This window comes from Chiloscyllium punctatum, chromosome 36 (assembly GCF_047496795.1).
Source record: "Chiloscyllium punctatum isolate Juve2018m chromosome 36, sChiPun1.3, whole genome shotgun sequence".
In the NCBI taxonomy this organism is placed as follows: domain Eukaryota; kingdom Metazoa; phylum Chordata; class Chondrichthyes; order Orectolobiformes; family Hemiscylliidae; genus Chiloscyllium; species Chiloscyllium punctatum.
This window is the reverse complement of record NC_092774.1, coordinates 17,112,969-17,128,376: the sequence shown is the minus strand read 5'-3', so window position 1 is coordinate 17,128,376 and position 15,408 is coordinate 17,112,969. Positions and strand designations below refer to the sequence as shown.

The 15,408-nt window shown below is 47.8% G+C and overlaps 1 protein-coding gene and 1 long non-coding RNA gene across 2 annotated transcripts in view; one reads left to right on the top strand and one right to left on the bottom strand.

Moving 5' to 3' along the window:
• LOC140460881 (uncharacterized) overlaps positions 1-15,408 on the bottom strand; it is a 44,582-nt gene that overhangs the window by 12,589 nt on the left and 16,585 nt on the right. The gene's annotated exons all lie outside the window — the stretch shown is intronic.
• LOC140460898 (uncharacterized) lies at positions 5,263-10,838 on the top strand. The gene is made up of 2 exons (XR_011954384.1): positions 5,263-5,320; positions 9,589-10,838. It is a non-coding gene; the product is annotated as an uncharacterized lncRNA (long non-coding RNA).

Sequence of the window (15,408 nt, the reverse complement as noted above, 5' to 3'; positions counted from 1 at the left end):
CCTCAGTTTGCTCAATTTCCTGCAATTAACAGTTTGCTAATTGTTAAATGATTGTAACTTATAGAATCACACAACTCTGTTTCTCGTCGGAGTGACTTGTGACCATGAGGTCGACTTGGCTCTCCCCGTGAGCTCCGAATAAACAGTCAATAACCCAAGGTTTGTGTGTCATGATTACTTACCTAATACTTATTGGACTACTAAGAGCAAGTCACCCACAACATAATCCACTTCCATCCCCAACATGGATCAAGACGCCATCCCTTTTTGCCAGACAAGTAAATGTATCAAGCTCAGGAAACAAAGCCTGTCAAACATTAATAGACACAGATCTAGACCAACCTTTTCCAGAGTCTGTCCCTTCACCTCGATTGACTTTCTTTTTCCCCTCAGCTCCTACAAACCAACAGCTGAACCCAAGGATGAGAAAAGAAATGGGAAAGAGGGCGAGAAAAGAGAGTGCGGTCCTCCCAGATGTTAAACAGAGGAAGGAAGTTACAGTCTGGACTGAAGCTCAATCTTCATTCAGAGAGAGAGGAGCAACAGCAACTTCAGAAGCTCATGGTCGACCTTCCGCATTCAGACAGTGGCGGAGGTTCTGATTGGCAGGAGGACCAGGCCCCTTCCGGTCCGAGAGGGTTTCCCAAAGATTGGTCTCCCCGTCCATCAGAACGACGAGGGGAGGGGCCCTATGTCGATCTCACACATGCGCACCATGAACACTGCTCACGGCCGATAGAGCGGTGTCTGGACCGCATAGGATTGTGGGTACTACGTCAGCCATTAAAGAGATGAAATCAAGAGTCCCATATGCCTTCTTAACCGTCGTTTTTCATGTATTGAGGACGTACACGTCAAGAGCTAATCTTGAATCGATTGTCAATTGATACACTGAGTGAAACACTACAGGTGTTTAACTCTCTATTTCCAGTTCAGTGTCAGTATATCGCTCTTTATCTGTCCTCAAATAAGGACCGAATCAAAGCCCGACGTCTGTTCCACCTGAACGTTGATTTGTGTTTAGTTTGCAGGTTCCAACCCTCCGTTTCAATCATTTATTAAAAGTTATTCGTGTTACATGGGCTTCGCTGGCTAGCCAGCATTTAGTTCCCCTTGAGAAGGTGATGGTAACCTTCTGTGGTCCACACGCTGTACGGTGACCCACAATGTCCTGAGGGAGAGAATTCCAGGATTTAGACCCAGCAACATTGAAGGAACAGCAATGTGTTTCCAAGTCAACAGGTTGTGTTCCCAAGCATCTGTTGCCTTGGTGCTTCTAGATGGAAGTGGTTGTTGGTTTGGAAGGTATTTTCTAAATATCTTTGGTGAATTTCTGTGTTGCATCTTGTAGATCGTACACACTACTGCTTCTGAACAATGGGACAGAGGGAATGGATGTATGTGGAGATGGTGCCAATCAAGCAGGCGACTTTGTCCTGGATGGTATCAAGCTTTTTGGATGCTGTTGAAGCTGCATCCATCCAAGCTGGTGGGAGAGTATTCCATTACACTGCTGACTTGTGATTTGTAGAAGATGGACAGAGTTTGGGGAGTCAGGAGGCGAGTTACTCGCCATAGTATTCCTGACCTGTTGCCTGCTCTTGTTGCCATTGTGTCTGTGATTAGTCTAGTTGAGTTTCTGGTCAATGGTAAACCCCAAGGATGTTGATAGTGGGGTGTTTAGTGACAGTAACACTGTTGAATATCACGGGGCAGTGGTCAGATTATCTCTTTTGGGGATGAGTCATTGTTTGTCATTGGCATAGCATACATGTTACTTGCCACTCCTGAGCCCATTGGATATTGTTAAGATCTTGTTGCATTTCAAACTGAACTGCATCAGTTTGTGAGGAGTTGTGAATCGTGCTCAACATTGTGCAATTATTGGTGAATATCACCACCTCTGACCTTATGATGAAGATGGTTAAGCCTCAGACACTATCCTGAGGGACTCCTGCAGAGACATCCTGGAACTGAGATGACTGACCTCCAACAATCAAAGCCATCTCTCTATATGCCAGGAATACCTTAACAATTATCACACACAAACAATATTTCAAAACTAATTGAAGGAATACATATGAGACACCCCTCTTTTTGATTCAATTCCCTATAGTGTGGAAACAGGCTTTTCGGCCTACCCAGTCCACACCGACCCTCTGAAAAGTCACCCACCCAGACCCATTTACCCCTGGCTAATGCACCTAACACCATGGGCAATTTAGCATGGCTAATTCACCTGACCTGCACATCTTTGGACTGTGGGTGGAAACTGCAGCACCCAGAGGAAACCCATGCAGATACAGGGAGAATGTGCAAACTCCACACAGGCAATCGCCCGAGTCTGGAATCAAAACTGGCACCCTGATGCTGTGGGGCAGCAATGCTAACCACGTAGCTCCCCCTTGTCCATTCCCCCTGACACCCACAGCTCCCCCTGTCCATTCCACCCACTGTCCATTCCCCCCGACATTCTCTCTCTCTGTCCATTCTCTTTTCACTACCAGCTTCTTTTCCATTCTCCCTCTATAATCCGAACACTCTGTCCGTTCTCTCTCACGCAACCCTCTGCACCCCTGTCGTTTCTTTCCCCACCCTCTGCCTCCTGACTAGTCCTTCTATCAAACCTCTGCCCCCATCTATTCTCTCTCCACCCCACCCCCTGCCCCCATCTATTCTCTCTCCACCCCATCCCCTGCCCCCAACTCTCCTCTCTCCACCCCACCCCCTGCCCCCATCTCTCCTCTCTCTCACCCCACCCCCTGCCCCCATCTATTCTCTCTCACCCCACCCTCTGCCCCCAACTCTCCTCTCTCCACCCCACCCCCTGCCCCCATCTCTCCTCTCTCTCACCCCACCCCCTGCCCCCCCATCTATTCTCTCTCCACCCCACCCCCTGCCCCCATCTATTCTCTCTCCACCCCACCCCCTGCCCCCATCTATTCTCTCTCCACCCCACCCTATGCCCCAATCTATTCTCTCTCCACCCCACCCCCTGCCCCCATCTATTCTCTCTCCACCCCACCCCCTGCCCCCATCTATTCTCTCTCCACCCCACCCTCTGCCCCCCCATCTATTCTCTCTCCACCCCACCATCTGCCCCCATCTATTCTCTCTCCACCCCACCCCCTGCCCCCATCTATTCTCTCTCCACCCCACCCCCTGCCCCCCCATCTATTCTCTGTCCACCCCACCCTCTGCCCCCATCTATTCTCTCTCCACCCCACCCCCTGCCCCCATCTATTCTCTCTCCACCCCACCCCCTGCCCCATCTATTCTCTCTCCACCCCACCCTCTGCCCCCATCTATTCTCTCTCCACCCCACCCCCTGCCCCCATCTCTCCTCTCTCCACCCCACCCCCTGCCCCCCCATCTCTCCTCTCTCACCCCACCCCCTGCCCCCATCTCTCCTCTCTCCACCCCACCCCCTGCCCCCATCTATTCTCTCTCTCCACCCCACCCCCTGCCCCCATCTATTCTCTCTCCACCCCACCCTCTGCCCCCATCTATTCTCTCTCACCCCACCCGCTGTCCCATGTCCATTCTTCCAGCCCCCACCATCCAATCTCTCTCGCTCATCCCACTATTTGCCACCCCCCGCATCATTCTCTCTCCCCTGTTGTGGGGAAAAACAACAGGCTCGGAGTCAGAATTGGGGTTCAATGACAGAGTTTATTGCACAAGGAAATACCGGGGCTCCAGGGAGAGAAAGACACCAACAGCACAGTGTCAGCTGCGAGACTTCTCTCGACCTGGAGCACACGTCAAGAAACTTTTATACATTTTATGATACAATCGGTCAGGGATGAGAATATTGTCTTTGTAACATGATTTGTTTATGGTAATCCTTGTAGAATCGTTGATAGTTGATACAATCATTGTCAGTTCCAGCACAACCTTTGTTAATTTCCGCACAGTCGTTGTCAGTTTCAGTGCAGACATTGTCCATTTCAATGTCTGCATGGAAATCCATTGTTGTTGTAAAGGGCGCTAATTGCTCTCCCTGAGAAGGAGGATTCCTGCAGCCCTGGCTGTTAGCATTTGGTATTGAGTCTGTATCATGCTGTTGGCACTTCTATAAGAGGTGTTGGCTGGACCCAGACACTTCGGTGGGCAGTGTTCATTACTCATGAATATTCTCACCCCCACCCGCCTTAAACTAATCACCTGGGTTGTGAGTCCATTGTGCTAACATTCTGGTGGCCCCAGGCAGTGTCTGTATCTGCTCTGCTGTTTCTCTCCATATTGTGATCCAGTGGCCATGTTGTGTGTCAAGTTGGCCAACTGATGGCTCAGTGGCCATCTTGTGTGTCTGTGTGCCTAGTATCACCCTGCCCTGTGCCATCTCCCACTTCTCCACCACGCCCACTCTCTCTCCCCCGCTCAATCTCTCCATCAACCCCACTCATTCTCTCTCTCTCTGTACCCCCTAGTCTCTCTCTACCCCCACCCCCTGCCCACCATCCATTTTCTCTCTCTGTCCCCCATCCTTTCGGTCTCTTTTCTCCCCACCCCCACCACACCGTCCTTTCTCGAGCCTCGAACCATCTTTGACCTCTGTATCAAACCCTTCAAAGGACAGAGAGAGAGAGAGAGATAATGGATGGTGATGACTCTACCTGGGAGTCGGGAGGGGTGAGAAATGGCTGATCTTCTAAATTGAGAATACCTAAAATGATTTTTGCAAGGTTTGTAGCTCAGGTTGAGGTTTAAGGTGTAGGTTTGCTCGCTGAGCTGTAGGTTTGATATCCAGACGTTTAATTACCTGGTGATGAAACCAGCGTCTGTGCAAAAAGGTTGCCTCTCAGAAATCTTTCCCCTCTCACCCTAAACCCGTGCCCTCCATATCTGGACTCGCGAAACGTGGGGAAAAGACATACAAAAGTTGAGCAGCCAGACAGAATGCAAAAACAATACAATGTCGAATCACAGGGAAAAACAAATTGTAGCTCGACCCCTTTTTTGACCTATTGGCATTTGGACTCTTAAAATCTGACAGGAACACCAGCACCCCTAGTGAGCATACTGCGCATGTTTCCCGGTGTCAGTAACGCAGTGCACATGCCCACCGGTGTCAGCTAAACACTGGGCATGCTCATCGCTTTCCGCAAAAAAAAGGCGCGCGACCTTGCTTTGATGGCCCAATAGGGAACCGTGGAGGACCAGAACAAAACTGGTCCTCCTGCCAATCAGAGCCACCCCATTGTCTGAATGCGGAAGTTGGACCATGAATTTCTGAAGCTGCTTCTCCTGCTCCTCTCTTTCTGAATCAACATTGAGCTTCACTCAGACCGCAAATTCCTTCCTCTGTCTCAGATCTGTGAGTACGGCACTCTCTTTTCTCGCCCCCTTTGCCATTTCTATTTCTTTCCGGAGTTCAATTGTTGACTTACAGCAACTGAAAGGAAAGGGATTGAACCCAGGGAGGGGACGGACTGTGGAAAAGTGATCGAGGTCTGTGTTTCAATTGGCAAAAGAGACAGGCAGGAGGCTGGAAGGACACAGCAAATCAGGCAGCATCAAGAGGTGTAGAAGTCGATATTTCGGGTGTAACCCTTCTTCAGGACGGGGGCTAAAGTGGGGATCGGTGAAGATAGGGAGAGGGTCCGGCCTGATTAATCGTTGGGTGGAAGAAATCAGGTTGGTGACAGGAAGGAGTGATAGTGAGGGGCACGGGGCTGAGAAGGGAGTCGGGGGATGGAAAGGGAGGTTATTTGAAATTGGAGAACTCGATGTTGGGTCCTGCAGGCTGTAGGCTGCCCGGGCGGAAGATGGGGTTTGTTCCCTAATTTGCTGTTTGGTTCGTTGTGGCAATAGAGGAAGCCTATGATGTTCTTGTCAGAAAGGGAGTGGGAAGGGGAATTAAAATCGATGGTGACTGGGAGGTCTGGTCAGCCTCTCGGACCCGGCTGTGATGCTCGCCAATCCGTTCCCCAAGTTTACGCTCAGTCTCCCCGAAGTAGAGAAGACCACAATTTACAAACACGTGGCAAATGCAGTATCTCAATGTGAACTTATAGCCTTTGCTATGGAAAAAAAAAGCATAAAGACAGTGTATTATTTAAATGGTGATACTTTGGGATGTGGAGAAAGTGAGAACTGCAGATGCTGGAGATCAGAGGCAAAGTGTGGTGCTAGAAAAAGGCAGTAGGTCAGGCAACATCTGAGGACCTTGAGAGTTGACATTTTAGTCCCGAGCACTTCATCAGGAATGATGTGTGAATGGACAAAGGGTCTTATTCTGTGCTGTATGACTCTAATCATCTTCGGGGAGAGCAGAAGGGTGATTGTGAAGGTTGGAGTTTAAGAGGAGCTTTCAAAGATGTTTGCCCTTCATGGGAGCAGAAGAAGTTACAATGAAATCTTGCATTTGTGAGACAGCAACTGAGTGAGTGAGTAAATCCGAGGTTTTGGTGCAAAGTGGGAATTAATTGCACTGTGAGGATGAAGCCCTACCTATTGAGTCATTTCTACTGGTGAATGAAACCAGGCTGAAGATTAGGAGGAGTAAATTTAGGACAGGGATGAGGAGGAACTGCTTTTCCTGGAGTCGAGTGAATCTATGGAATTCTCTGCCCCAGGAAGCAGTGGAGGCAGCTTCATTAAGTATATTCAAGACACAGTTGGATGGGTTTTTGCATGGTAGGGGAATTAAAGGTAGTTGGGACAATGCAAGGAGGAGGATCTCAGATGATGAATAGATCAGCCATGATCTTAATGAATGGCGGAGCTGGTTGGATGGGCCAAATGGCCTTCTCCTGCTTCTATTACAATGTAACTGTAACCCTGCATTTCCCACGGCTAACCCGCCTAACCTGCACATCTGTCATCATTATAGGGAATTTAGCATGGCCAATCCAAATCAAGGCCGGTGAGCAGTGAGGTGATGTGGGAAATGAATATTAGAGAAAGGGACAAGGAGAGTAAATGTACCAGCAATCAAAACTGGATTCTAAAGATCACAAAAACTGAAACAGTGAGTCTGAATGTGTGCTGCATTGTAACAAAATTGAATGAATTAACTGCACACCTTGAAGTGAATAATTATGGTCTGAGACTCCTTACAGAGACATGGCTTTAGGATGGCAAGGATTAGATTCTGTATATTGAGGGTGTTCTCTAATGGGAAGCTTGGTAAAGGTAGAGGGTTGGCACTGCTCATCAAAGCTCTGATCACATGGTAGTCTGATGTCAGCTCGGGTTTTAGGGCCTGGTTTCTCTGTCCTCTGTTGATCTCCCTGTCCCCAAGGAGTATGATGTCGGTCTGTGCTCAGCTCTGCTGGATTTCTGCTGAAGCTTTGTCCCCTTTCTCACCTTCTGGAACAATAAAGCATTCAGTCAATCAAGCCCCAACCCACCATCTCCCAGTCTGTCAGCCACCCAGGCACAGTGTAATCACAGCAGGGGATCTCACAAGAAAAAGGAAACCAAATTCGAAATGACGAGGTGCTCGTGTTTAATGTTTGTTCGTGAGAAAGTAAACCACAAATGGGGCTCTCCCAGGATTCTTATACTATCCTACTTGAGCAATTCTCTCTCCCTTATATCTAACTCTGAAAACCCAGCTATGATTTACAACAATATTTCTACCAACAGAAGTAAGGCACATGTTCTCAAATAGACAGAGGGATATACAAGATGCGCACATACAAGATCTCTCATACACACACACACACACACACACACACACACACACACACACAAGTTCACGGGAGTGAATGCACATTTGCAGAGCTGAGCTCAAATGTTACTTTTTGTTATAAAACTTCAAGTTCGCTTGATAAAGTGCTTTCCAGGAAGTTCTGGGATTTGCATATTAATGATACCTACAACCCATTTGTAAAGATGAAAGCCTTAACAATCCAGGTTTGTTCAATGGATCATTTCAGTGACAGGACACTGTCATGTTTTTCTATAAATTCTTTGTCTTATTATTTTATTCTCCAGAACCACTTGATGAAGGAACAGTGCTTCAAAAGCTAGTGCTTCTAAATAAACCTGTTGGAGTATAACGCGGTGTTGTGATTTTTAACTTTGTCCAGTTTAGGGGGAGAAATTGCTATGCTAAATTACCCATAGTGCCCAGGGATGTGCAGGTTAGGTGTGATAGTCAGGGAGTAGAGCAACAGGTGTAGGGGAATGGATGTGGGTGGATTACCCTTTGGAGGGTCAGTGTGGACTCGTCGGGCCGAGTGGCCTACTTCCACACTGTGGGGATTCTGTGAAGGGAAGGAATTCCTGCAAACTGTGCAGGGCGGTGCAGGCTAGCCAGCCGGCCGGCCGCGCCCCACCCCTTCCTCTCTCCCCTTTTCCCATTCCCTACCCCACCCCTGACCCATTGAAGGCGTCACAACGTGGTAGTGGCCCTGTCAGTTTGCATGAAACTCCCTCCCTCTGGGCAATTCTTCGTCCTGGGAGTGTGTGGGGGGAATCTGTTCACTTGTGGCAACTGGAGTGAATCCAAGGAGGCAGCAGACTCTGCAAACTCAGGTATGTGTCTTAAATACCCGGGTGAGGAGGGACAGAAGGATGGGGTGGAGCTGTTTTCCCCATCGCGCCAGAGTCTGAGATTTTTATAAAATCATGAGGGGTATGCATAGGGTAAATGGACAAGGTCTTTCCCTTGGGATGGGAGAGTCCCAAACTGGAGGGTCATAGGTTCAGGGTGAGGGCGGGGGGAGATGGAAAAGAGACCTCAGGGGCAGCTTTATCATGAAGAGGGTGGTGCTTTTATGGAATGAGCTGCCAGAGGAAGTGGTGGGGGCTGGTAGAATTCCAACAGTTAAAAGGCATCTGGATGGGTGTATGAATACAAAGGGTTCAGATGGGTCAGGGCCAAGTGATGGTAAATGTGACTGGAGTCATAGAGATGTACAGCACAGAAACAGACCCTTCGATCCAACTCGTCTTTGCTGACAAGAGAGCCAACCCAATTTAGTCCCAGCTGTCAGCACCCGGCCCATATAGGGGCCAAGTGATGGCAAACGTGACTAGATTAATTTAGGATATCTGGGCAGGTTGGGCCAAAGGGTCTGTTTCCGTGCTGTGTGACTCTAATTGTCTTCAGTGAAAGCAGAAGTGTGGTTGTGAAGGCTGGACTTTCAGAGCATGTTTTGCCCTGACTGGGAGCAGAAGAGTTTGACTGAAGTGTGTTGGTGTTAATGCGTTGATGTCTCATTTTGCTCCCACCTTCTCGGGGTCATTAACCATTTTGTGTCTGGTCCTTCCTCAAGAAGCTGCATTGCAGGTTCACCCTGAATTGACACTTTATTTTTGCTTCCCAAAATCAGACCTGCTCACTCTCAGCAGTATCCCAGTATTGTGAAAGATATTAACTTTCAGGTGGAGGTATCCAAAATTCAGAGATGTCAGTCTTGATGTTTTTGCTTTTTCTGCCCCTGTAAGATCCTGAATCAGCACCTTCAGGGGAATTAGTTAGATCAGAGTGAGAACAGAGGGGAAGGGAGAGTGGGATGGTGCTTTCAATTTTGTGGAACAACAATAGAATATTCCACAGACAGTAGAATTGCTTGTTCTGAATTTCTATCCTACACTGATAGTAATGACTTTTGTAATCTCTTTTTGCAGAGTATTTGAAAATCTGAAGTCAGAAGATTCAAAATCAACAAATGAAGGGCTTATGCCCGAAACGTTGACTCTCCTGTTCCTCGGATGCTGCCTGACCTGCTGTGATTTTTCCAATGCCACACATTTCGGCCCTGACTCTCCAGCGTCTGCAGTCCTCACTTTGAGTCAATGTCTGACAGTCACTCAGTGCATTCGGACCGCAACGGTTTTCAACTATGATTCTGTGAGAAGGAGCAAAGCTTTTTGGTTCCTGTTTGGGTACATTTTCAGCGTCAGTGGGACTGGATGAGAGACCCTACTGTTGCAGCGCACTGAGTGTGGAGCCTGAAACAGTTATACGGCCTGGGAAGAGGAATTGACGGCAGGGTGGGGCTGTATGCGTGTTTGTGTGTAACTGAAGCGTTGGCCATGGAGAAACCCGAGGAATCCCACCTTTTGGAGAAACGATGGAAGTGTGATGACTGCGGGAAAAGCTTCTGTTTCCCATCTACCCTGGACTCTCATTGGCGCAGCCACACCGGGGAGAGGCCGTTCCCCTGCCCCGAGTGCGGAAAGGCCTTCAGCAATTCCTCCAACCTGCTGAGGCATCAGCAGGTCCACACGGGGGAGAGGCCCTTCAGCTGCCCCAAGTGCAGGAAGGCCTTCAGTAATTCCTCTGCCCTGCTGACCCACCGACGGGTCCACACAGGGGAGAGGCCCTTCCGCTGCCCAGAGTGCGGGAAGTGCTTTACCCAGGTCTCCACCCTGCTGACCCACCGGCGGGTCCACACAGGGGAGAGGCCGTTCACCTGCTGTCAGTGCAAGAAGGCTTACACCTGCTCCTCCGCCCTGCGGAGGCACCAGCGAGTTCACCTGGAGGGGAATTGAAACTGTGATGGCCAAGTTGCATCCTTTACCCGGTCTGGCCTACACATGACTCCAGGTCCACAGCAGTGTGGTTGAATCTACACTGCCCCACCCCTCCTCGCTCGGCAAATGAGAGGGGAGAAACTTACTTGGAGACAGAGTATGGATTGAAATTGCTGAGTGAGGAGGCAACACATCCTCCTGGTTACAGCTGTACCAAGGATCCAATTACAAATGGACGACTGGGTGCTAACCAATAGTAAAGAACATGGGGGAGGGGGGGTGGAGTGTATGTACTTTGACCTTGAGCTGTTTAAAAAGCAGCTACTTTTTCTCTGCCTTTTTGCAGGAGGGGGTCTGAAGCTGTAACAAAGTTGGGTCGCAATAAAGGTTACCTGAATTTACCCCCTGGCTCAGACTCTCATTGAAAGCTTTGAGCTCCAAGCGGTTTTTGTTTTAAAGCTGATCATTTCTTTCAGCCTCCTGCACTAAGCTTCCAATGTTGTCTGTCAGATGGAGCAGTGAATGAGGAGCCAGTATCATTCGAAATTGTAAGTTTTTCAGGATTGTAGAGTGCATCATTTCCTCGTCATTGTAAAGTTTCCTGGCAGCATCGGGAGGTGTGGGCTGTGTTCAATGGAAACGAGGTGGAGGAGCCGGTGGGGGACTGGCCTGGATGAAGTTAAAAATCCCACAACACCAGGTTATAGTCCAACAGGTTTATTTGGAAGCACTAGCTTTCGGAGCGCTGCTCCTTCACCGGGTAACTGTGGAGCCGGATCAAAAGACACAGAATTGATAGCAAAAGCTCACAGTGTCATGCAACTGATAGGATATATTGAACAAACCTAGATTGCTGTTAAGTCTTCCATCTTTGAGAATGGATTGCAGGTTTTCGTTCATTTATGTATTTTTAAAAAGGCTGACAGCTCAGACAATGCATTAAAGGTGTGAGGTTCGAGCCTGCCATACCCCAATCTTGGATCAGACTGGTTCTATTTCCAAAGTAGCAATTTATAAAATATTACACGGATTGACTGCCTGCAGTTTCCGCATTTTTTGAGCAAAATTGAATGTATCTGCAAATAATTCAGCCAATTCAAATTCACTTCTTACAGTTATTTGTGTGTGTGCATGTGAGTTTGTGTGCATGCTTGGTAAAGAGTATAAGCCTGTGAGAGTGTTGGGGGGTGTATGTGTGTGTGTATATGTATGAGAGAGGTATGAATAAAAGCAAAGGGTTGCATTTTGCTGAAACAAGGAAGGGTGGACCTATACAGGTAGTGGTAGGGCCTTGAGTCTTGTTGGAGAACAGAGACATGGGAGGATTCAGGTGCATAGCTGCATCACTGGGAGACAGGGTGGTCAAGAAGGTGTTTAGCACACTTGCCTTCATTGTTCACCCCATTGAGTATAGGAGTTGGGACATCATGTTGAGGTTGTACAGGATGTTGGTGAGGGCACTTGTAGAGTACGGAGTACAGTTCTGGTGGCCCTGTAATAGGAAGAATACTATTAGAGAGGGTTTAATAAAGATTTACCAGGACATTGCCAGGACTGGAGGGTTTGAGTTATAAGGAGAGACTGGGACACTTTTCACTGAAGTGCAGGAGGTTGAGTGGTGATGTCATTGAGATTGATAAAATCATGAAGAGTGGAGGTAAGGTGAATAGCAAAGGGCTCTTCCTTAGTGTAGAGGTGCTCAAAACGAGGAGGTATATTTTTTTAAAGTGAGGGGAGAGAGATTTAAAAGGAGCCTGAGGGACAAACATTTTGGTACAGGGTGGTTTGCATATGGAATGAACTTGCTGAGGAAGTGGTAGATGCAGGGACAGTTACAACATTGAAACGACATTCAGATGGGTACATGAATATAAAGGTTTAGAGGGATATGGGCCAAATGTAAGTAAGTGGGACTAGTTTAGTTTGGGAATCCTGGTCGGCATGGACGAGTTGGACCGAAGGGTCTGTTTCTGTGCTGTCTACCTCTATGAACCAGAAGTGATCTTATTGAAACCAGTAGAATTCTGAAAGGGGCTTGACAGGATAGATGCCGATAAAATGCTCCTTTGTGGGGAGGGTCATAGAATCTCAACAATGTGGAAGCAGGCCATTTGGCCCATCTATTCCACACTGGCCCTCTGAAGAGCATCCCACCCATTCCTAACCCCTTTCCCCGTATTTCCCATGGCTAATCTATCCTAACTTGCACATCCCAGGGCACTATGGGTAATTTAGCACTGCCAATCCACCCTAACCTACACCCTAAAATACAGAAGAGGAAGTGTTGGATGTCTTGAAACATAAAGGTGGATAAATCCCCAGGACCTGATCCGGTGTAGCCTAGAGCTCTGTGGGAAGCTGGAGAAGTGATTGCTGGGCCTCTTGCTGAGATATTATCATCAATAGTCACAGGTGAGGTGCCGGAAGACTGGAGCTTGGCTAACATGGTTCCACTGTTTAAGAAGGGTGGGAGTCCAGTCAGCCTGATGTCATTGCTGGGCAAGTTGTTGGAGGGAGTCCTGAGGGACAGGATGTACATGTATTTGGAAAGGCAACGACTGATTCGGGATAGTCAACATGACACTGTGCGTGGGATATCATGTCTCACAAACTTGATTGAGTTTTTCTGAAGAAGGAACAAAGAGGATAGATGAGGGCAGAACTGTAGATGTGATGTATATGGACTTCAGTAAGGCATTCAACAAGGTTCCCCATGGGAGACTAATTAGCAAGGTTAGATCTCATGGAATACAGGGTGAACTAGCCATTTGGATACAGAACTGGCTCAAAGGTAGAAGACAGAGGGTGGTGGTGGAGGGTTGTTTTTCAGACTGGAGGCCTGTGACCAGTGGAGTGTCACAAGGATCGGTGCTGGGCCCTCTACTTTTTGTCATTTACATAAATGATTTGGATGCGAGCATTAAGAGGTACGGTTAGTAAATTTGCAGATGACACCAAAATTGGAGGTGTCGTGGACAGTGAAGAGGGTTACCTCAGATTACAACAGGACCTGGACCAGATTGGCCAATAGGCTGAGAAGTGGCAGATGGAGTTTAATTCAGATAAATGCGAGGTGCTGCATTTTGGGAAAGCAAATCTTAGCAGGACTTATACACTTAATGGTAAGGTCCTAGGGAGTGTTGCTGAACAAAGAGACCTAGGAGTGCAGGTTCATAGCTCCTTGAAAGTGGAGTCGCAGGTAGATAGGATTGTGAAGGCAGCGTTTGGTATGCTTTCCTTTATTGGTCAGAGTATTGAGTACAGGAGTCAAGAGGTCATGTTGCGGCTGTACAGGACATTGGTAGGCCACTGTTGGAATATTGCATGCAATTCTGGTCTCCTTCCTATCGGAAAGATGTTGTGAAACTTGAAAGGGTTCAGAAAAGATTTACAAGGATGTTGCCAGGGTTGGAGGTTCTGAGCTACAGGGAGAGGCTGAACAGGCTGGGGCTGTTTTCCCTGGAGTGTTGGAGGCTGAGGGGTGACATTATAGAGGTTTACAAAATTATGAGGGGCATGGAAACGATAAATAGACTAAGTCTTTTCCCTGGGGTCGGGGTGTCCAGAACTAGAGGGCATAGGTTTAGGATGAGAGGGGAAAGATATAAAAGAGACGTAAGGGGCAACTTTTTCATGCAGAGGGTGGTACGTGTATGGAATGAGCTGCCAGAGGATGTGGTGGAGGCTGGTACAATTGCAACATTTAAGAGGCATTTGGATGGGTATATGAATAGGAGGGATATGGGCCAGGTGCTGGCAGCTGGGACTAGATTGGATTGGGATATCTGGTCGGCATGGACGGGTTAGACCAAAGGGTCTGTTTCTATGCTGTACATCTCTATGACTCTAAAAGCAAGTTGTAGACAAGTAAAAAGGCCCACCAGGCAAGGAGGTGGTTAACAACCTTAGGGCATCCCTCTTAAACCATGCATCTTGTTTGTTTACAAATTAAACATGCTTCAGCTCTTTTCCTATCTGCTTTCTGGAAATCTGGGTGACACCAGGTTTGTAATACAGTATTAACCATTCCATCCTTGCCCACGTGTGTACAATAATGCACATAATCAATTGAAAAAGGCAGCAGCAAATAAGGAACACAAAGTAGTCCATCAGGGGTCACCCACATTTTGGTTTGAGTATCGAGGGAGTACCCTGTTTGAGGCCATAGTTTGTGCTGCTCAGCAGGGGGCGCACCCTGTGATTTCAGTCCCATACCCAGGCCTGGCATTTCTATCCCCATATTGTCTCTGTCGGGGTTTTGCTGGGGACCCAATGGGACCAGAGGTTTGGGGTGTCAGGCTGCCTGCTTGGCAGCAGCATCCATCTGCTCATTCCTTTGGAGACTGTATCCATTGCCTCAGCATGAGCTGAACATCTTGATAGCTGCCAGATTGATTGGACAAAACCGCATTACTGTTCGTCTGCCCCATGGGGGTTAAAAATCCTCTCCGTTCCCACAAGTCTCTGTAATCATGGGTCACACCAAAAGCACAGTGAGGGTTGAAGATCTCAACCCCCGGGAGGGGTGTCTCAGTTCCGAGATCGGTCAAAGAAGACTAGGATTATGGTCTGCTTCAGCAAGGTTTCACACTTTAATTTGTAACGGCCGGGCAAAGATTTGTCCAGCAACACAGATATTAAAAGATTCTGTGTTCCTTTGAGAAACTGTGTGATTAACGTGGAATAAAATATCAATTTTCATATGTTTCTTAAGAGACCATACAGCCTTAATTGCAGAATAATCCAATAAAATGTAATAAAATTACATAATGGAAACAGGTTAACCCAATGATATTTCCTGGGAAATAATGTTGTTTCACACGCATTATCTCCTCATACCTGTGCTTCAAGGTTAGCTAGGATGGTCAGTAATGTCCTATCTAGCTTAATTAGATCCATACAATGAAGAAGGCATTGTTTGCTTAATCTGTAATTCAATTAGCTCAGGAATGCAGAAATGCAGCTTTTCGC